This window comes from Stegodyphus dumicola, chromosome X2, assembly GCF_044657685.1.
Source record: "Stegodyphus dumicola isolate Sdum_Otavi_A_Nest chromosome X2, ASM4465768v1".
Classification (NCBI taxonomy): domain Eukaryota; kingdom Metazoa; phylum Arthropoda; class Arachnida; order Araneae; family Eresidae; genus Stegodyphus; species Stegodyphus dumicola.
The window spans coordinates 17392349-17413999 of record NC_140781.1 but is presented as its reverse complement, the minus strand read 5'-3'; the positions used below and the strand labels follow the sequence as shown (position 1 = coordinate 17413999).

The window sequence follows — 21651 nt, the reverse complement described above, 5'->3', positions numbered from 1 at the left end:
AATGATAGTTACATTCTTCACAATTGTCAAAAATATTACAATAATTAGCAAAAAAAAAAAAAAAATCTTTAAAAAGCTACTTGTACATGAATAATATAATATCCCAAAATATTTAATCACTGAGTTGTGTCATCGATTTACTATGACAATATATTAAGAAGCATACGACGCTAATATAAAATAATGATTTTTCGCTTTCTAACAATAACGCATTCTGTGTAATTTTTTTAATGCATTCTTGTAATTTAATTATAAATAGCCAATAAAAACTTAACTCTAGATTTGGTGAACACTTCGCTGCGCGCTATATTTAAAACAGCAGTTAACAAATCTAAGGAGAAGTGTCCTTACCTGCCGGGCAAAATGATCCGCCGCTTTAGCGAAGGCCGAATCGCCGTCTCCTCAGCATGTGCCCAGCCGTGGCAGTTGCACGAGAGTCCGGCAGCGCAAAGGCCCCAAGTTCCGGCACTACCGTTACCTCGGCCGTCAGCGGCCGAATCCACGAGGGCGCTATCCGCCGGCGCAGTGTGATTCCTCGGCGGACACTCTGTACATATTTGACGGTGAAATATTTACATATTTGTTGGAAGGTAAAAGTTCCATGTTTAAAGCCGTTGCTGACGATTCAAAGCTGAGATTCGTTTGTGTGTGCTTACAGTCAGCTGATTGCGACGGGAGGAGATAGTCAAGTTATTTGTTAGCAGATTTGGTGGACCTTTCAGACGATAAAACAACGACTCGCTCATCCTACAGATAATGCAAAGAGAGTCAATATTTCCTTGTTGACAGACGGGGAGGCATTAAGCATCGAAAGCATATCGAGAATAAATGACTTTATTTGACATATTATGAAAAGCCGAACTATTCACGATGGGGGAGATTTAGAAAAAGGGGTGAACGGACAGACTTTTGTGGATGGGCGAAGGATCTTGATGGGTTGAGTAAGGTTTGCTTTGACTCAACAGCGGCGCGCTCCCCCTCTCTTCAGCGAGCTGCTCTCTCTAGTCAATCTAGTACTTCAACATATAAGAAAACTTAATACTTTTAAGTACTTCGCAGACTGTTCTAGTTCTTTTCGTTTCCTTTTTCCTTCGTTATCAACACAAATTTTGCATACTTTTTCAAACCTATAATTGTAATTGTAACCTGGGGTTTTATTGGCTGGATTTCAAATTATTACATGATTAGAATTCATCCGCTGAAATTTATATTGCCTAATTTGAATTCATTAACTGAACGTGAAATTATTGGTCAGCTGTTCATATTCAAATATGACTAGAGATCAGCTGGTATTGAAATTCGTTTTATATACGTAATTTGGATTCGGTTGTTCAGATGCAGATTGTATGACGTTGTTAATTGCGTGTAATTGTTGTCCACATTTTCATTTGTTGCAGTCAAGTAGTATCATTTAACGAAAGCCATTCAAGAATAATTTGTGGTTATTTGCTTGACAAGAGATCAACTGGTATTGAAGTTCGTTTTGTATAATTTGAATTCGGTTGTCTGGATGCAAATTGTATGACATAGTTGCTAATCGTGTGTAAATGAAATGAAAATACGGATAACCCAAATGAAAATGTCGTAAACATTTTCATTTGTTGCTGTCAATGATATCATTTAGCGAAAGCCAAGAATAATTTCTGGTTAATGTGCTCTTCTCATTTTGAAAGCACTTTACATTGATAGAAGATGCCTTCTCTGTCAACGTAAGTTTGAAATAAATTTTGGAAAACGAATTGAGTAGAATTTAGAAGATACTAAAGTTATATATCAGTCATCAGCTTTATATGACCAGGGCATTTCCTTCTCACTTTCGATTCATGTCAGATTTACTAATTAATAGGAAAGTGCTCATTTGGATAAGGCAGGATTATGGGCTGTTTATTGTAGTGCCCAGACCTTTGCAGTCATTCTGACCTGGTGAATGTTTTCTGAGATAATAATCAGGACATAAGAATTTTAATTATATATACTATATTAATTTTCGCAAACCTGATGCATTTACAATTTAATGTTCATTAATAGCCCATTGTGTAAGACCAATGAACACTGGTAGTTCGACTCAGATTTAAATTCCGAGGATTGGGATGCTTGCATGAGAATTTTGATGAGTTTTTCCTTCGTGTAGCATGAATACTAGCCAGTTATCATACCACGAAGACCTCCGTCTCCTTAAGCAAATATTTACTTGTTTCCTTTGCCGTATTCGACTAAGTAAACAAATAAATACTCATTTAAAAACAATTATCACGCTAATTAAAATCTTTCGGGGAGATAAACGGATTAATACTCTGAATAGGCAAACTATGATCTCCGTATTTTCTAATAAGCATATAAAAGCCTTAACTTTGAAATGACCAGCATCTTATTTCTTTTCCTATATGCAGTTCATCAAATAAGATTATAAAGATCCTTTTGAAGTGTAATAATATATGAAGCATGCACCGTCCTGATCGGTATAAGGTTAGTGCTGCTGGCTGCTTATCTTTGGGCCCGGGCTCGAATCCTGAAGAAGGCTTGGATGTTTGTAAGTATGTAGTGCCTTTACGGCACGGAGGCCTTTCGAATACACCCCGAGCTGAGATACCTTTCAAATGGTTTGGGGATATAGGAAGAAAGGAGAGAAACTTGGGTCCGTCCTCTGGGGAATTCTCCTTCAAAACTGGCACGGAACTGATAAAAGACGCACTGTCATCTACAAGGTGATCAAAAAGCAGACTTAGCCTGACGTGGAAATAAAACTCGAAGTTCCGAGGGCGAGACCTTCATCTCCGGCACTCGAGAAAAAATTTATTCAAATTTTAAGCTGACCTCGGTTTTTTTTTTTTTTTTTTGTCCTAACATTAAACAAACGTTTTAGCTTAAAAAAAGAGCAGTTAATCATTAAATTTTTCAAAATTCAAATAATGAAATTTCCGAATACTTGTTATTCATTTGGCAAAATTTGAATTTATTGTATTTAATTTTTGATATAAAAATGTATTAGTTTCTCACTGTAGGAAATTTTATATTTCAACTAATGTTTAAAATTTTCTTCCTTAATTTGGAAAGAGGTGTACATATATATAAATATAATCAAGCGATAAAAATTAAATCAAAATTAAATAATGAAAGGTGGGTTGCTAACCAAAATGAAATATACAAAACAAAAAATAAGCATTTCAAAATACGAAAACAGTTCAAACAAACATATATAAAACAAAGAGTTTGGAATCCAAGTGGAAAAGATTAATTTGCTGCAAGACTTACGTTGATGTTTTATGAGTTTAATTTCTTACTCTAATTAACTTCATTCGTGAATGCATTAAAAAAATTCATTGAAATGAAAGTAAGATGTATTATTATGTGACAAAGTAATGGTGATATCAAAGTGAAGAGCAGATTGTTCTTACTAATATTTAACACAGCATCTATACCAACGTATATACTACGGTGCTATGATTTTCCTAAAAATCTATTTAAAAATGTGCACCGAATCTAAAGTAATTATATTTCTCATGGCATTAAATTTTTAAAAATTGCATTCCTTAACTTTAAGTTATTAAGAAAATCCCGAGTGCCACATCGATTTAGGTTCTTAAAATTGCCTTCCTTGATGGCATTAATATACACAGCAAAGGGAAGGGGGAATTCTTCTACATTTATGTTAAAGTTGCGCTGAATTTAATAAAACGTAATGTCTTACATCCAAGAAGTTCCCAGTTCTTAAAACAAGGAAAGATCACCAGACACTGAGCGGATAAGACTGCTGAATACAGGGAAGGCTACCTAGGATAAAATTCCTGCCGGTGAGTTGGTTTCTGTGGTTTTTCCCAAGTATAACATGAATTCGAGATACTTTAAAAATGTTCTTTATAAATTCTTTCTTCCTTCGGAAGCTAGACTTGCTTGCTTTGATTTAATTAATCTTACAAACCAACCTTAAACTAAGACATCTAATGCAGACTCTGAGAGAGAGTGCATTTTTAAATGTGAGAAAGATAAGCAGGAGTAGTTTCATGTTTGGGGCTCATTAGTACAACTTGGAAGGTAATTATATCAAGGGGAAAGAACTGGATGTTTTAAATCAAGCCCCGAATTAAAAAATAAATCCTTTTTTTATTAAAAATACAATAACTTAATTGGTTCACTGTCTTAACAGCAAATAATATTACGATAAAAATGTTTTATGCAGTTTTTGGAGGTGTAATTATTAATATCCTTGCTTTTTAATTATTAGCTCGTTTGAAAATGAGTAATTTATCTGAAGAACCGATCTGAAAACAAGAATATCGATACGAAGATTACATTGCACCAAGGAGAGTTAAATTATTCAACTGCTAGTGATGTCAATTATTTCGATCGCTTTACCGAATGAAATCAAATTTCAGTCATAAAACCAATCATTCCGAATTATTTATATATTTTAGTGTAGCTGTAAAGTAAAGCTGGAACTCGTTTTAACATTACCTGACATATTTTTCGAGTTTATTTGCTGAAATTCCACTCGTAAACCACCATTAAAGTAAAAATCAAGTATTATTAGAGAAGACTATAAAATGCCAAGATGAAATCCAAAAGAAGCTGGAATTTTTACCCAAACTGTTTATGACCGATGTTTGGACAAACTGTGATCTTAATAATAAATTTCATTCTTATTAAATTATTTAAATTTTATTTTGTTTAGGAACTTATCAGAGTTGAAGGCAATATATGTAAAACTTACTCTTTGATGTGATCTTTCATTTGAATGAATGATGTTAATCGAGGAATAAATGCTAGTGGGGCTTCTGTGATTTAGGAATCAGTAATTTACCGTTTTAATTATCCATAGCCTGATAGCTTCTCTGTTTTTATTATTCATAATCTGTTTGAACTATTCGTAACCCGCAATACTCTTTTTGAACCATTCATGATCTTCTACATCCTCTGTTTTATTTACTCAAAATCAGCTGAACAGAAAAAGTCATCGTAGTGAAATTTCATTGGATAATTGTTATATCAGAAACTTCATATAAACGTTTGAATAGTTATTTAGAAACTAACATTTTCCGAATATTGCATTCTGGGAGGTCGAGGCAGCTGCAGATTGAAAACATCATTGATAAGCTTTTGGGTTTCAATGAGAATGCGATAAAATATTATTAGATCAAGTCTCTTCGAAAGCATATGTCGCTTTAAACCAGCATTAAAAGATAATGATTTTTATCTGCGTGCTTAGTGACCGAACGCAAAGTAGTATGTTCGCTTAAAAATTTTTTTCTCATCCCTCCCTCCGTAAATTTTTTATTTCCTCTCAACGCAAAAACTCCCTCACATTATTCACACTTTCCCATTACATTCTGCTGCACAATCAGTGAGAAAGCCTTTAAAATTTTACTACATTTCTTAATGCTTCGCGAGTCGAAATTTCAAACCGATACTGCAGCACCGGATCGTCAGTGGATGCAAATTATGGACGCTTTTCGCCGTTTAGAAGGTGCAATCTGTTGTCTTAAGTTTTTTCCCCCTTTTGGAGGGGTTGGGTCATGCAGTGTAACTACCGTAACCCATAGCAACGGCAGTGTTTGATATTTATAAAGTGCCAGACCCTAACCGTTATCTTCTTCCTCAGTGGCCAAAGGCCAAAGTCGGATAAGATAATCTGGAGATACTGAGGAAAAGATTCCTTGTAAGTCGGCGCTAGCTATTAGAAAACATTAACGAAATTCTAATAAAGAACAATATAACCTTTAAAGCTTAAAAAATAATTGTGTATAGCTTAGAAGTCTTAAATTTTCTTAATATTCGGCTATTAAAAAAACTGGTTGTTATTTACTGTCATCATGCAGCGAATTTTTGTCGCCATCTTTGGGCTACAACGAAGGGCGACGAAAATTTGCTAACTTAATCATTCATGAACACAAGAACTTAATTTCCATGATTAAGACTGATTGAACTGAAAGGTAACTGAACTAGGTAACAGACAAAGAGTTTAATCTGTACGGAATCAACATTTGGTTTAGGATTTTTAATGCATTTAAATATTAGATTTGTTATTTACCTTTCCTAATTAAGTGAAATCTCATTAAAATCACTTTTTTGGCAGTGCATAAAGATTGCACATTAAAGTCACATTACTGGTTAAAACATGAACAGTATTAAATATGAGGAAAGAGTGAGTTACAGGTGGGCGGTAGCAGAAAATAAGAGTTCAGTTTTTAATCAAATTAGTTTTTCATAACTGAGAAATCATGTGGCATGGTTAACAATGAATGCATGTGGCCTATCATATTTTCAAGCAGCTTTTGTTTCATGCAGGGTTATTGCAAGACTTACAACTGTAACCGCCTTAGTATATCACATTCAAATTCATCTGATTCCACCTTTTATATCATGATATACGATCAAAATTATCTAATTAAGCGTGTTTAACATGGGAAAATCCAGCATTAAAAGAAACGTCTAAAATTCCGGAAATATATATTAAATCTTAAATCAATATTTTTGTATATCTACAAAATCCTTTTGAATATAAAGTTTTTCACTGTAAAAAAGTAAAAATTTTATTAAATATTAGTTTTCATTTAAGGAGTTCAATTTTTTTAAAAAAAATAAATAGAAACCATTATTTCAAAGAATTATTCTTTTCACTTCTTTTGCTTCATGCCAAAGAAATCTTACGACTGTGAAAACTTGGATGTCAACTTTTTGATAGAAAAAGGCTTTTGGCTGGTTTAGATTGCAGTTATATATTTTGATAGGTTCTTTGATATAATTGCATTTCATGAATTTAGGTGAACGTAAACTTTGAAGGGACTATATGCGTTTCGGTGCAATGAAAACGCTAATAACATACTTCAGATATATTTTGCAATATTTATGTTATGATATCGTTCGACTAATGTTTGAATCAAATTGTTCAGCATTTTCAAGCTGTAAACGGATTTAACTGGTATAACTTTTTTTGAGCGAGGATGTTAAATCTACGAAAGTTAGAACTTGAAATTAGCGACCTGAATCTCTGTTATAAATAATTTATGCAAGGGATTCATAGAACTGTCTTTGGATTTTAAACACAGTCTATTGTGAGATTTAAAACCGTATGAGTTCATTTGGCAGTAACGATTCCTTAACAATAGGAGTTCTATGTTCGTACTCTTCTTCTTAGCTCACTGCTGTTTATAAGGGTTTGAGACTCGTTTAAAAACCCAATTTATAATTAAATTGGCCCGCTAGCAAAATCCTAACAAATGAAAATGAAGTCCTTTTAATTCCTACATATATTATGATAAAAAATTTCTTGGTTTAAAAACTCTGAAATTAGTGTAATTTCATAACTCACGAAACGAGCACATTTGTCTTGAAATTTTTAACAGTTTTCAACAGTTTTAACAGTTTTTAACAAAACTACTAACAGTTTTGTCTCAGAATACGCAATGAAGTGCGAGAGATAATGTGAAACTTTTAAATAAACAATAGAATCTTCATACGAAAATTTCCTATTTTTGAACTTTTTCTAAGTTCCTTTAAGAAATATTTATTTAATTTAATATGGGCTCTAGAAGCGCACGAAAGCTATCTGCCAGAGGAAAGGGATGCTTTCGCAGAGGACTATGCAAGGGAAACTGGCTTGCATTTCCGTGACACATAAAGAAAACTATGAAAACGCCCAGCAGCAAGGGCGTTTTCAGAAATTCACATTAAGATTAAATTATCAGTGTTCACTGGTCCTTTCCACTCAGGCGAGAGGGCTTTGGAGAAATGTTTTAAATTCGACAGTATATGGAATTACTGCTATGTGTGTCAGATAATTTTTTTTTATAAAGCGTGGTATCTGGTAGTTTTTATTCACGCAATTAGAATAATCATTATATTTTAAGAATACTACGATCTCAAAGATCAGCTCTATATTTCCTCTTCCTTGATTATAATGTAGTATATTCCATTACTTCAAGCTAATTTAAACCTCGTTGTTTAAAATGGAATATAAATTATATGTCTTTGAGGAATGCAATAAATGTAAGGAATTAAAACTTTTTTGAACCTCCAATTTTAGATCTTTTTTTTTTTTTTTTTGAGAACTGAAAAAATTTAACGCTGGATTATTTTTATTTTTGAAACGGAAAGAAATAGGATGCTAAGTGAGATTTTTTCAAATTTTTTCCACATTGACTGTGATGTTCAAAATTCTGCAGTCATTTGTTACTATCAAAAATTGACTGCACACAGTCTGAAAATTGAGTAAACTCTGCTGTTGTGAAGATGAGTACAATTTTTAACATTATTGTCGTTAACAGCAAATTTCAAAGAAAAATTCAAATTTCGTTAAACAATGAAAAACATTTCTGCATAAGACCTTTTATTCTCAGAAATGAGCTGCGGATAAATTAATAAAAAGCTACGTTATTGCCAAATTATATAGCTTTTACTAGCTTAGTTAAGTAACGTATTTAGTTTTTTAAGCGTAGGTCATCGGTTGATGCTGTATCTTTACTTTGCTTCTATGTGGCACCTAAATAATATTTTACTTTAAATACACTTTAACATAGAATTAAAAAAAACTAGAAGAGTAATCTGGAAATTCAATGATTATATTTTGTAAGTCGCAAACAGAGTACGTTATTTGTTTCGAAATTTTTCAGTGCATGCATTTAACTAATGATATCCTGTGTCATTCTGCTTCTACACAGTACTGAGAACTACGCTGTACTGTGCTACACACTGCACAATATTGTGCCGAGGAAAGTAATTTACTCAGAATATATTCATTTATTTACGACAGGATATATTTTTGACAAAATATATTCTGCTGAGTTCTCATTTTATAAGTTCATAACACATTTATTTTAATTATTAATTAGTCCGGCTCTATTTCTAGACCCCCATTGTGAAAGTAAATATTTTGATTAATTACTTCGAATTTGTATCACAATTTCTAATTCCAAACTGAAACTGTAACACAACCGAAACTGCTAGTTTTTATGGTAACGCATTCTTTCAGACGTCGCAAATGCTGCAAATTCCAAAAATTCCCGTGTTCTAGAGTTCTAGTCCGAGAATTAGAATAACTTCATCAACAGTGAAGATAATAGCTTTGAATCAAATTTATATAATTATCAAATCGATAATTTTAACAGAGATTTAATTACTGTATGGAGACATTACGTATTTTTTGGAAACAGGAGAGATTGAAATATTAGCAACGCCTTCGCCGGTAATCGAACCACTGACCTCTGGAATACCGGCGCAACGTGCAGAACCACTACACCACGAAGGTACGCTAGGAAAGTGGGAGAAATACCTTATATACTCCCTTTTATAAAGGGCTACTGGAGTTTTTAGGGAACCTAATCACGAAATCCTGGGTGGGGAAAAATCCTTATCCACCACCCTTTTAGTTCGGGCGCCACTGTAGAGACATTAGGTATTTTTTGGAAGCAGGAGAGATTGAAAAATTAGCAACGCCATTGCCGGGAATCAAACCACGGACCTCTGGAATACTGGCCCAGCGTGCAGAACCACTACACCACGAAGGCACGCTAGGAAAGTCCGAGAAATACCTTGCATCTGTATCAAACTTAGCTGAAAGATTTATACTTAAGCTGTGCATAGACTGCACTATAAGATTAAAGCGAAAATTCTTCAGTGAATTAAGCAATTACTCTGAAAATATACATTACATGAAATTATTTTACAGGTTTCATGAGTGGTATTATATTTTCAATTAATACATTAATATGTGTTTCAATAAACTTTATACATGCTTTAATGTAAAATATTTTGATAAATTGAAATACATTGGCCCAGCATTGGCCTACTGGATAAAAGAGCTAAACACTGGTAATCCGACTCATTCAAATACCCGAGGACGAGCTAGCTATATGGACCCTTTCATACTTTCTGCACGTCTGATACAAATCAATTTCTCCTAGAAAGTCCTTCACGAGAACATCCGTCCATTAGGCGGATAACGCTTTTACATTCATTACTAACTCTAATAAAATTTTTATTTGCTAAGTAGCTACGTAAAGCAATTAAATCCAGCTATCCATTTACAGATAAGAAGACTGAAACCCTAACTTTGATTATTGATCTTGCGATTAACGTTACCAATTGGTAACGTTAACGTTACCAATTGGTAACGTTAACGTTACCAATGATCTTGCGATTAACGTTACCAATACCTAGCAAGCGTGAGGTTTTTAATAACGTTTACTTTAGTGCGTGGCATGATTACTTAAGAAGATAAATTTTAAAAACAATATTACAAATATTTCCCTTTTTAAGAAACATTTCTAAACTGCTTAAATCTAGCTTTTTTTTTTTTTTTTTTGACATTTTAATTCATTAGTTAATAATTATATTCGTTTATTTCTACTTTTTACATGCATCAACTGTTTACAGTGTTTTTCTTAAAAAAAAAAAAAAAAAAAAAAAAAAATTCTGTGAAACAGAATATTAGTGAAGAAATGAACAAAATGTTAGATTATAATAGTCTGTGTTAACTCGCTACTCTTCTTGATAGAAAATCGCCACAGAAGATCTAAATTTGAATTGGCTTCTGATTCGGTGGCGTGTGTGATTAGGGAAAAGCCTCGCGGGTTATCTGCTAAGGGGAGGGATGCCATCGTGGAGGACTTTCTCATGGAAACTGGATCGTATATACGTTACACATGGGGAAAACCACGAAAACGCCCATGCAGCCAGGCCAGCCCGTTCGCGGGATTCGAACCTCGGACGGAACTACCAGTGTTCAGCGGCTTTACCCCTCGGCCGCTGGTGGGCCCGCTTCTGACTCGAGTATATTACAAATGAGTGCTGTATATATGATTGGAGAGATTCACGTTGTAACGTTGGCGTTCTAGGAACTAATCTAGAATAAAGGGGTTTTACTTTTGAACTTGACCAGGACCAGAACAATATGCACCTATAAGGTATTTTCTTGCTCCTTCCGTCATGTCTTTGTGGGGTAACGGTAGCACACTCGGCGCGGATTCGAGAGGTCCAGGTTCGAATCCCTACGAGGGCACTGCACATGTTTCACATCGTCTGCTTCAATGACTCTACAGTGGCGCCCGAACAAATAAAAGGTGAGAAACTAGACGAAAATTCGTCACCACCAGGATTTGACAGTTCGGTCCCCTATTCCCCAGTCACCCTTTAATAAGGTTAATTGCACTGCCCTCTTTTTTAGCATCGTCTCTCCCGCCCTCAAGCGGCCTCTTAAGTGGTTACAAATGAGAGGAATACGACCCGTTCCACCTAGTCTAAAAATAGACCTTATGATATTTTTTGGGTCGCCTCTAAACCTCTTAGTTGGTGCATTTTCTCCCTCTTTCCAGCATACCTTCGTGGTGTAATGATAGCACACTCAGCCCGTATTCAAGCTGTCCAGGTTCGAATCCCGTCCCCTGCTTAAAAATACCTTAATGACTCTACGTACCTGTGGCATATACATCTGAGTAAGTTGTGATCTTGAAAAAAAATCATATTACGTTTTGCCATTTCATAATATGCAAAATGCCTTATCCTTAATTGTGTGGTTTCGGTATGTACAAATCAATTTGAATTCGCAAAAGAATACTGGGAAGAAGAAATACAATCTTTAAATATCCGTACTTTTCTTCGAAAAAGCTAATATCAAGGTTTTCGCATGGTAAACCATTAAAAACTCAGTTGACTTCTCCCTCTCTCTTTTTTATTTAAATTGAAATTTAGAGTTCCGAGAAGATGATTTCTTTTTCCCATTGGAAGAAAAGTCAGGAAGTCAGGATAAAAAAAAAAATCAATCTTAGGTGGCCGTTTAAAAGTTACCGTCTGCCACTGGCAATTGAATCTCTTTGAACGTTTTTATTTTTCTTCCGATTAGCTTAAGAGGAAAAATCTACAAAGCATGAAGAAAACGAAAAGAAGAAACAGGGAAGGATAACGAAAGGAAATAATGAAGGAGAAAAAAAAACTCGGCTAATGAATTTGGAAGTCTGAAAATAGAGTAGTGTGGCCCAGAGGGATTTCACAATCGTCGATTAAAAACCTGGCTCAGGAGGGATCAGCCACCGTGTTCTTGCCTCTATGGAACCGGGCCTCATTACAGACCTAATCACGATTCGCCACGTCCTCCTGTATTTATGTACACACATATATCTATATATCGCTGTGCCTCCCCATTCATTCCCTCCTTTTCTCCAGAAGGAAGAGACGCGGTATTCCTTGATGGCCCAGTCGAGTCACAGTCTTTGTTTACACAGACGGCGAGCTGGATTTAGGGAGCAATATTAACGGCGTCTTCATCCATTCTGTTGCGGATGTCCCTTAGGGAGGAAGAAGAAGAAAGTCGAAAGAGGGAAGCCTTGAACGAAGATAGATTTTGGTGACTTCGCGAGACCTTAGTTATACTACCTGGAAAACACAACGGCATCTATATACAAGACGCGGATTTTGAAGAGTTTCGAATCATTTGCAATGGTTTCTGTTTGGACTCGAGCGGTTGACAAAAGAATATCTGAAAAACGTTCCACGAAGATATCTTTGAGATTAAAGTTTGATCAGATCCCTTCTTCTCGGGGTTATGCTTGCTCATGAAAGAAGTCTCTTTCCGAGTCAATACATAAGAGAGATGACGGTCGTATCAACAAGCTCTGCTTTCAAAGAGAGAAAAAAAGAATGTTTAATAAAAATGTCGAATTTGTGCTCCCTGCCTATTTTAAAGTCACTGCTTAGTAGCTAAAATAAACGTTGCCAATTTTTGTATTTTTCGAAAAAAAGGAAGGGAAAAAATCGGGAAAAAAATGGAGTGACATGCTTATTTACTTAAAGATTGGCGAATGTAGAAGGAAGATGATCAAGCATCGAATGAAATAATGTTTACAGATTTCTATGTCTCATTACCTTCATTTGTTTGCTAACATTCTTATTCATATTGATCCGTTACTTATCGCTTTATTTTTATTTAATTATATGATCTCCAAGACTTTTCTCGCAAATCTTCCTTTCTAAAAATACTTAAATCTTTTTTGCATGCATCCTATGTTTCTATTCTGATTATGCGGCATAACTTACACCGTTTCGATTAACTGGAGATCATATTTTACTTATTTAGTGTCCAAAAATTATACTTCTTTTATTCCAAACAAGAGGAATGATATTTGAATGAATTTGTCAGTCAACTATTATGTGTTAATTTTATTTCACTTGAAAAAAATTGAAAAAAATTAAAGCAAAAACTATAAGCAGAAAAGTTCAAAATAATACTGAGTTTTTATTTTGTGCATTCGATCTCTATAACTTCTGAGTATTCTACTTGTGTAAATGCATATAATATTGAAGGCCGTTTTTAAATGGCCTTCAATATTAAATGAATTTACATAAGTAGAATTATTTTTAATAAACGCATTTCTATGCTATCTTAAATGGCAGATATGCACATTACTGCTATAATTCCTGAAGTAGATTATACCGTAGTCTGCACGAAATATTTATTTTTAACATTATATTCTATTAGTATTAAGTAAGTACAAAATTTCTATTATTATTTCTATTATTAAAATTTCTATTACTATTCTTCAATAATAATTCTACTTTTGAGAAATTCAAAATTTACCCAAATAGTTTAACACTTAATAAAACGAATACGAATCAAGATACTATTGAATTCCTAGACCTGCAAATTATTAAACACAACAAAATTAAATTATTTGATAAAAGAAGGAATTTCCATTTTCCTACTATTAAACTAATTAATTGGAACTCTAATATCTCTAGAAAAGTAATAGAAAACACGTTTCATAGCCAAATTATCAGAATTAAAAATATATGTACTGAAAATGACGATTTAAAGGAAGAAATCATAAAACTAATTAATGTACAAGTTGATAACCAAGTACCACCAAAATTTATTAATTTATATATTAAAAAGGCAGGCCTTGACTTTATAGTTTTTTGGCTCTTTTGGATATGATAACATCACCTTAAACCTTAACTGGAGGGTAATGAAGGTTATAAAAGAGTAGAGAAATTATTGTAAATATTTTGTAAACATGTATATTTAATCAATACTGGATTCTTTCCTTTTACTAATAAAGGGCCAACTCTTTTCAAAAGTCTCAATTATAGCCCGAATTGAGTGAAGATTTTAATCTTCTTCTTCTAATTTTCCATACTTTAGCCAGTATTTAGTTAAGTTTTGATATACCAATTAAATCAAGTTCATTAAACTTTTAATATTTTCTTTCATCAAATTTAAGTTTTATTTAACTTCCTAAAGGAATTTTTGAGAAATTTCTGGGAATTTTTAGAGGTTTTTTAAGGACTTCATTTCAAAAAAATTTGGGGAAATTTTACTTTAAAACTTTAATATTAAAACATTTCAATTTTTCTTAATTACTTTAATTTTTTGCAATTTTCACACAAAATATCTTTCACTTAATTTTTTAACAATTTTCACAATTTTTCAACAGAACACACATTTCAAATTACAAACAGTTTACATTTTTTTCACATACCACTTCACTTTAATTTCCTTCAAGCAAACATACATCTCTTGATTGGCTCAGTTACTTAACTCCCTAAATAATTGATATTACTACCTTTAGGATTTTTAATTTAATTTAATTAATATTAATATTTACAAAAAAATTTTACTATAACAAAGATAGCAGCTTGACACTCAACTTTACCTACATAAGCGACATCTATATAATTTGAAGAACACACTTACTTCTCTTTCACAACACTTTTGCAGACCCCAACACTCATATAGTAGGTAAGTTAGAATTAAGACTTACTATTTACTTGCTTTAAGTATTTTTTTTTAAAAATTTTTTATGTAGTATCTAAGTATTTTCTAAATATGAAATTATATTTTTAAATATATATTTATTTTAAAAATTGTGAATTAGTTCTTTTTGTTTCTTTTTGTTTTTTATTTCTTATTGGTTTAAATGGATTATGTATAGTTCTTTTATAGTTTCTTTTTATTGATATGCATATTCGTGTAGGGAAAGTTTCTGTAGACAAGGATTTCTAAAATACATTGGTTTCTAGATTTTTTATTTTATTTTTTTATTATTTTATAAAAAATTAATTTAAAAAAATTAATTTTTTAAGAAAAAGTTTAATTCTTGACTTTACTTGCTTGTTTCTCAAAAGACTTAATTAGTATTTTCTTTTTTGAACTTTAATTCTTAAATGTTAATACTTAAATGTTAATTTCTAAAAGTACCACTTTATTGGAATTACTTTTGGTTTTGACTTTTACCCTTGCCTGCATGAATGACGAAACAGGAATTGAATGATTGGAGAGTTAGGTTTGGAGGCAACTTCCCCTTGATAAGTCTGTCTCCTGCCTACTCTACGATCATTCACATATGCATTTTTTTAAAAAAAATGTTTAATTTTAATTTATTAAATTAGTAGATTTATTTTCATGGATAGATTTTGCACTTGATTTGCTTATGCTTCTGAATTTAAATGATATTGTAGATTAGTTCGAGAATTAAATCTTTTACATGTTTGCATATTTTTAAATTATTTAAAATTATTTTGGCTTTTTTTTTTTTTTTTTTTTTTTTTTTTTTTTTTTTTTTTTTTAGAATTTAAATTTGCTTTTTTCTTTTTTACTTTTTTACTTTTATACGTATTTTTTTAAGAATTTAAATTTGTTTAAATTTATTATTAGAAGTACTTATTATTAAAAAATTGTTAAATACGAAATTTCTAACAATAATTACGGAGAATATTTGTTAATACCAGTGTAAATGAAGATAGTCAAATTATTACTTGGTAAGCCTTAAGTACCTCATTTTGTGATGGAATAAAGATAGTCTACGTCTCTTAATCCAGATTAATACTATGATTCCTAAAATTTACTTCTCCTTTGTCGACCAGTGAGGGTCGAAGTGCATTAAATCACTGAAAATTGGTAGTTTTATTCCGAATTTATTGCGTCTCAATGGAATGGACTGGTTACTTGGCCCTTTTGCGATACTCCCCATATTTGTAATTATAATATATATATATACATGTAGGTAATTTAAATATGAGTTAGTTTCTTTTAGAACGCGATGGCTCATTTTTGTCGTAGAGGATAAGTTTAGAAACGCTGAATAGTGAAATGCTCATCCTAGGCAGATAGTCCTCATCAGATATTTCCTAGGTAGATAGCGTTATTAGTTTTATAGTAATGAACTACCCAACCTATTAGATGGACTAGATGAAGCATAATTAAAACTTTACGTATGCACAATACTTTACGTATGTACAACTACGCATTTCTTGAGTACCCAGATATTGTAATTATGTTTCATTTAGTCCTATTGTGAACATTAGCCTGATTGCAAGTTACAGTCGTAGTTTTAGTTGCTTTCGCTTTACGAATGGTATTTTATTTTCTTAATTTATAAAATATTTTTTTATGTACTGAAGAGTCTGTAGCAAAAAATTTCTATCTAATATACAGTTTTTAAGATTTCATCAGAGAAAAAACTGAAAGTACACCCTTTAAAATTTTTTTGATCCATTTGCGATTTTAAAATATTAGAATTATGTAAAGTATGTCAGAGAGCGCAAATGATTTTTTGATAATTAAATGTAATTTTTTTAAATATTAAAAAAACACGGCTTTAAAAATGTTTTTCTTTGCTTTCGTTGTAAGGAAGCATTAAAAGGCATGAATGACTAATCCTGAAAATATAAGCCTAAACTTGACTTGTCTCCTTTACAATAAAAGATACTCATTGTTGACAACAGCTAAATAAATATACTAAAATAAAGAGGAAAACTGAAAGTTTTCAGATTTTATATTGCTCCCAAAGAGGCGTTATTTAACGTTTTGGTGTGCTACTTTTATTTATTAAATATCATGCTCTTCAAACTTAAGAAACATAAAATTCAATTCAACCGTAATATTGCAAAATATTTAAAAACATCATATCTTTAGAATTTCCGATAGCCAGTCTCGCGTTTTTTAAATAAAAATGTTTTTTTTTTTTTTTTCGTACAGTATTGTCATTGCTCGCTTTGAAACCGTTGAGTTTGTTAATCAAAAATTCGTTAAAGTTTTACAAATTATGAAATATATAATAAAACAAATTCGAACTTCAAAATTCGGGCTTCCAAGTGCTTGTGTTCGAGTGTTATGTATATGTTATTCAAAATTTGATGGCTCTAGGTATCGTCGTTTTTTCACAATGCGACAAACATTCATGTAGACTTTTCATTATTTAATTTCCTTAGATATAACACAGGGCTGTAATATTTGGTGGCAACAATGTCATTTCAAGACTAATAATCCTTCTGAGATAACGCTCCTTTGGGCTAAAAATACTTCTCTCTTGAATCATACTCTGTTTGCTGACTAGTTGGTAAACGTTAATATTTTTACCAGTTAATACGGCATCTAAAAATGAGCCTGCTGATAATGTTAATGTGTATTTTAAGATTCTATGGTAGGAAAAAACTTCTTAGAAGAATTCGTGAGAAAGAAGCTGATGAAATTTCTAGATACTTTATTTGATTTAGGTACTTTGCGGCGGAATTTAGAAACACTGAATATTGAAATGCTCAGTTTCGACAGAATTCATACTAGAGGGGAAAATTAGAAAGTATAAATCCTTTTCTAGTGATACTTCAAAAAAACCTAGGCTATGACTTTTAAAATTGGCAATCTTTATCCCAGTAGCAAAGTAACATGATATCATATAGGAAAGGGAATAAAATTAGATTCTTCACACAGGTATGAAGTACTGAAAATTGTTAGTGAAAGTGACACGATTTCTTTCGGAAAATGGCCATGCTCATGTCCAAATGACAAGAAGAACAGATTCTAGCCATAAAAAGTTGTTACAGAGCTAAAGTTAACGAGAATGAATCATCTGAGGAGAAGTATACATGTTCGAACGTATATGTTCGTAGCGGCATGAACCATTTGTTTCTGAACGCATGCACGTACAGCGATCTTATTGTTCTTCAATACCACTCTTAAAATGACAGAATATAATTAATTTACTTAAACTTTTCCTTATTAGTTTCTTGTGTGTTAAATATACTGAAGGATTTTGTTCAGAAATAAATTTTAATATACTAAAGTGTGATTAAAGGTATTTGTCAAAAGTTTTTGAATATTAAATATACTGAGTGATTATGTTAAGGAACATTTTAAAATATAAATGAAAATTTAATTAACTGGTTATATTATATATTGGGTTCATGCGAAAGCTCGCCCATTTTTTTTAGATTCAAATTCGTACATGACTAGGATTTTCAATCAATAAAATGTGTAGGCAGATAGCATATAAAGGAAAGATGCTCACAAGAGTAAATCATTCGCAAAGAAAATTCAGATGGTTTAAAATTACAAAAGGTAAGGAGCATATCAGACATGGGTTGCTGTACGAGTTTGGCAGGATACTGAGGCTTTAGTATGCAGAAACATTTGTCAAGTACAAGGGAGGATGTGTTTGACGACAGCACACGCCATTGCTGGTTTTGGAAATTCAGCTATGAAGACAAAAGTTGTAAAGGTCAGTCACGTTCTGGATTCAGACGATTTAAAATTACAAAAGGTAAGGAGCATATCAGACATGGGTTGCTGTTACGAATTTGGCAGGATACTGAGGCTTTAGCATGCAGAAATATTTGTCATGTACAAGGGAGGATGTGTTTGACGACAGCACACGCCATTGCTGGTTTTGGAAATTCAGCTATGAAGACAGAAGCTGTAAAGGTCAGTAACGTTCCGGATGTATATTAAGTATTTTTGAGAATATCTCTAGGCCAATCCATTTAGAACATTTTCCATACAACTACTGAGGAATCAGCGGAAGCGATTTTCATACACGGAACAATAGTTTAAAGATGAATGCATGCACTTAGGTTCAACACAAAGCATCTAGTTCAACACACTAGAAAAGTGGGTACCAGAAGAGCTCTTTGAAAGGTTGAGAACCAGTAATTTTTTTTTTCTAGCTCCAGAAATGAACTATTTTTGAATCAAATCGTAACGGATGAGGAGAGAAATGGCTGCTCCGTAATATCAAACGGTAAAGGCCTGTGAGTCACTTAAGCACAGCCTGCTCCACCCACCTCAAAAAAGTGGATTTCATCCCAGAAACGATTTTGTAAGGTGTATAGTTAGATAATCCATTGAGATTTACTCCAACATAACAAAATCACTGATGCTGACATGTTTTGCCAAAGTTTGTCGAACTGATATGAAAACGGTCGCGATTTGTCAGCCGCAAAAGCGTTATCTTTTAACATGATAACGCCAGATTTCATGCTGCTTTAATCACTCAGAAAACCTACTCAGCCTTGGTCGGTAAGTTTTACCTTATCCCTAGACTTTGTTCCTTGATGTTGCCATCTTTTTGGAACGCTATGAAATTCCTTGGACCTGGAAACCTTGGATGATGTGCAAGATGTGATCGGAGGATTTTTATCAATGAGGGATTAAGCTAGTGATAGGCAGGTGAAAAGAAATTCCACAAAATGATGACTTTCTTAAACATTGGCCTAAAGACAAGGAAGAATTTCGACAACACTTACAAATTAAAAAAAATTAGCTTTTTGTATTAAAAATTATGTGGTGAAAAAATATTGAAACAACAGAATTGGGTTGTGTATTAATTTGGGAGAAAGAACCAGAAAACATTTTTAAATATTTTGAAACATAACATTGGATTGGATTGGATTATTTAATTATGGCAAAGCACACGAGGGCTATCTGCCTTGTGAAACATTAAATAGAAAAAAAAATAAAACACCTGTGAAATGAAATTCCAAATGTTACACAGACTGTTAAATTACAAGAAAATAGGATGCGTTTTCATCCAGAGGCTTTGAAATAAGAGTATTTATTATTTATATCTCCCTCTTACTGGATTTTCCCACTTATTTCTAATAATCGACTATCCCATTGATAAATTCAATCCTACCACCGGAGGCTATTTAGGTGTATTGAGCTAGCTTATTATTAATCCCGTAAACAAGGTCCTTTTTTATTCCATCATATGGCGCGTGATTTCCCGTCAATCATAATTTGGCGGATTTAGGCGCAAATGAATCCCGTGCCATCAAGGCTCCACATGAATATGCAATGAGAGTGCCGGCGAAGAAGTGGGAATTTCTTCCTTTGTTATTATTTTTTTTTCCCTTTTTTCTATCCCTTTTTCCTTTCTGCGTTTTCTTCACTTCTTTTTAAAAGGTACTCCCTCTTTTAAATGGATTATTCATAGGTGCAGTAACAGGATTAACTGCCTGCGGTAAAACGCTTCGAAAATCCCGCGACAAACATTTGGCAAGCTATAAGCCCTCCGAGTTTTATTATTTATCGAGTTTTGAGGAAATTATTCATGCGCAGAGACAAAAGAAAATAAATAGACCTTTTTTTCTGTCTCCCTTTCTGATGCTTATTTTTACCTCAGCGTTGGATAAAAAAATGTTAAATGAACACTTAATTAGTACATCTTTTTTACTTTCATTGTTTGTGAATTTGTAAGCGCGAATTCTGTATTCTTGATCACCAGGTCCAAGTGCAGTGATTTGGTAGAATGAAAAGTAATTATAATTTTTCGGTTAACTGAAATTCCATTCACACTCAGAAATGCAATATGATAATTATTTTCTTTGCATTTATTATTCTATGATAAATACCAATAATAATATTTAATTTGTGGTAAAGCACAAACTACGTTTGTTTAAAACAATTCTTCTGTCTAAAATTTCAGAATCACGGTAGTAGTCAGAATAGCTTAATGGTAAAGCGGTAGCTAATAATAATAATAATAATAATAATAATAATAATAAAACAAGAATATTTCCACGTCTTTTTTTTTTGTTTACGTTTTTCAATTTTAAAACGAATGCAATAGTTTGAAGTAATATAAATATGTAAAAAGCTCATCTCGTCAGCTGGAAAACCCTTACATTTATATATCACGTCATTAAGGATACAGTTCCGTGTTTCCAACCACCTTCATGGCTAGTATTGTCATCTGCAGAACGTCGCAGCTGGCGGAATCCCATGCAAGTATATTAAATTGTATCTCTGGTGCCAGCTTCAAAGAGCTTTCGCTTATTTGCGTACGTTCGGCATTTTCTATTAATTAGTTTAAAATATATTTTCAAAAGTAAGAAAAAAAAGCAAAGGAAAATGAGTATATTTTTAGAGCGAAGAATGTTACTAAGACAATATAAGAGAATGACAATAAGATCATGCAATTTAATCTCCCTCACACATGCAGGAAAAATTGTAATCCATCATTTATTGGACTGTCAATGTAATTAATTATAGTCATTGGAAAGTAATCTGTGTGTCAAAATGAAGTAATCTGTGCAAAACAGAAAAGGAGCGAAGAAACTAAGCTATCCCTACAGCTAGGGGTAAAATGGGGAATTCCCTGATATCGCTTATGAATGGTATAAAAAGAAATTCTTACGAGATTAAGTGCTTTTTTTTCACTTAATATTTTTGGAATGAAAGATTTGTATGCTATGACTTTCACTGACTCTGACACAAGTTTCTCAACGATATTTCATAGCAGAGTGAAGTAACTATTTTATTTTCCTTAGCAAAGCAATATGCATCCCTTAGGATAGTTATTAGTAGAAACTGACAGGGAAGGGCGTACGAAAGAATTTCGATGGGAATGAGATCTCAGTAATATTCTGGCATCTGCATATAGGCAATGC

General features: G+C 32.7%; 1 protein-coding gene and 1 long non-coding RNA gene across 8 annotated transcripts in view; one reads left to right on the top strand and one right to left on the bottom strand.

Annotated features, from left to right (window-relative positions):
- Window positions 1-21651, bottom strand: part of LOC118193656 (silk gland factor 1-like) — a 232912-nt gene that overhangs the window by 49915 nt on the left and 161346 nt on the right. Inside the window, exon 1 of one of the 3 annotated variants that reach the window (XR_004758658.2) lies at window positions 352-1320. The exons of the other annotated variants lie outside the window; for them this stretch is intronic. The gene's annotated coding sequence lies outside the window, so the exon portion shown is untranslated. Of the gene's footprint in view, window positions 1-351; window positions 1321-21651 lie in introns of those variants that run through there. 3 annotated transcript variants of the gene reach the window in all.
- LOC118191773 (uncharacterized) overlaps window positions 1-21651 on the top strand; it is a 478434-nt gene that overhangs the window by 315681 nt on the left and 141102 nt on the right. The gene's annotated exons all lie outside the window — the stretch shown is intronic.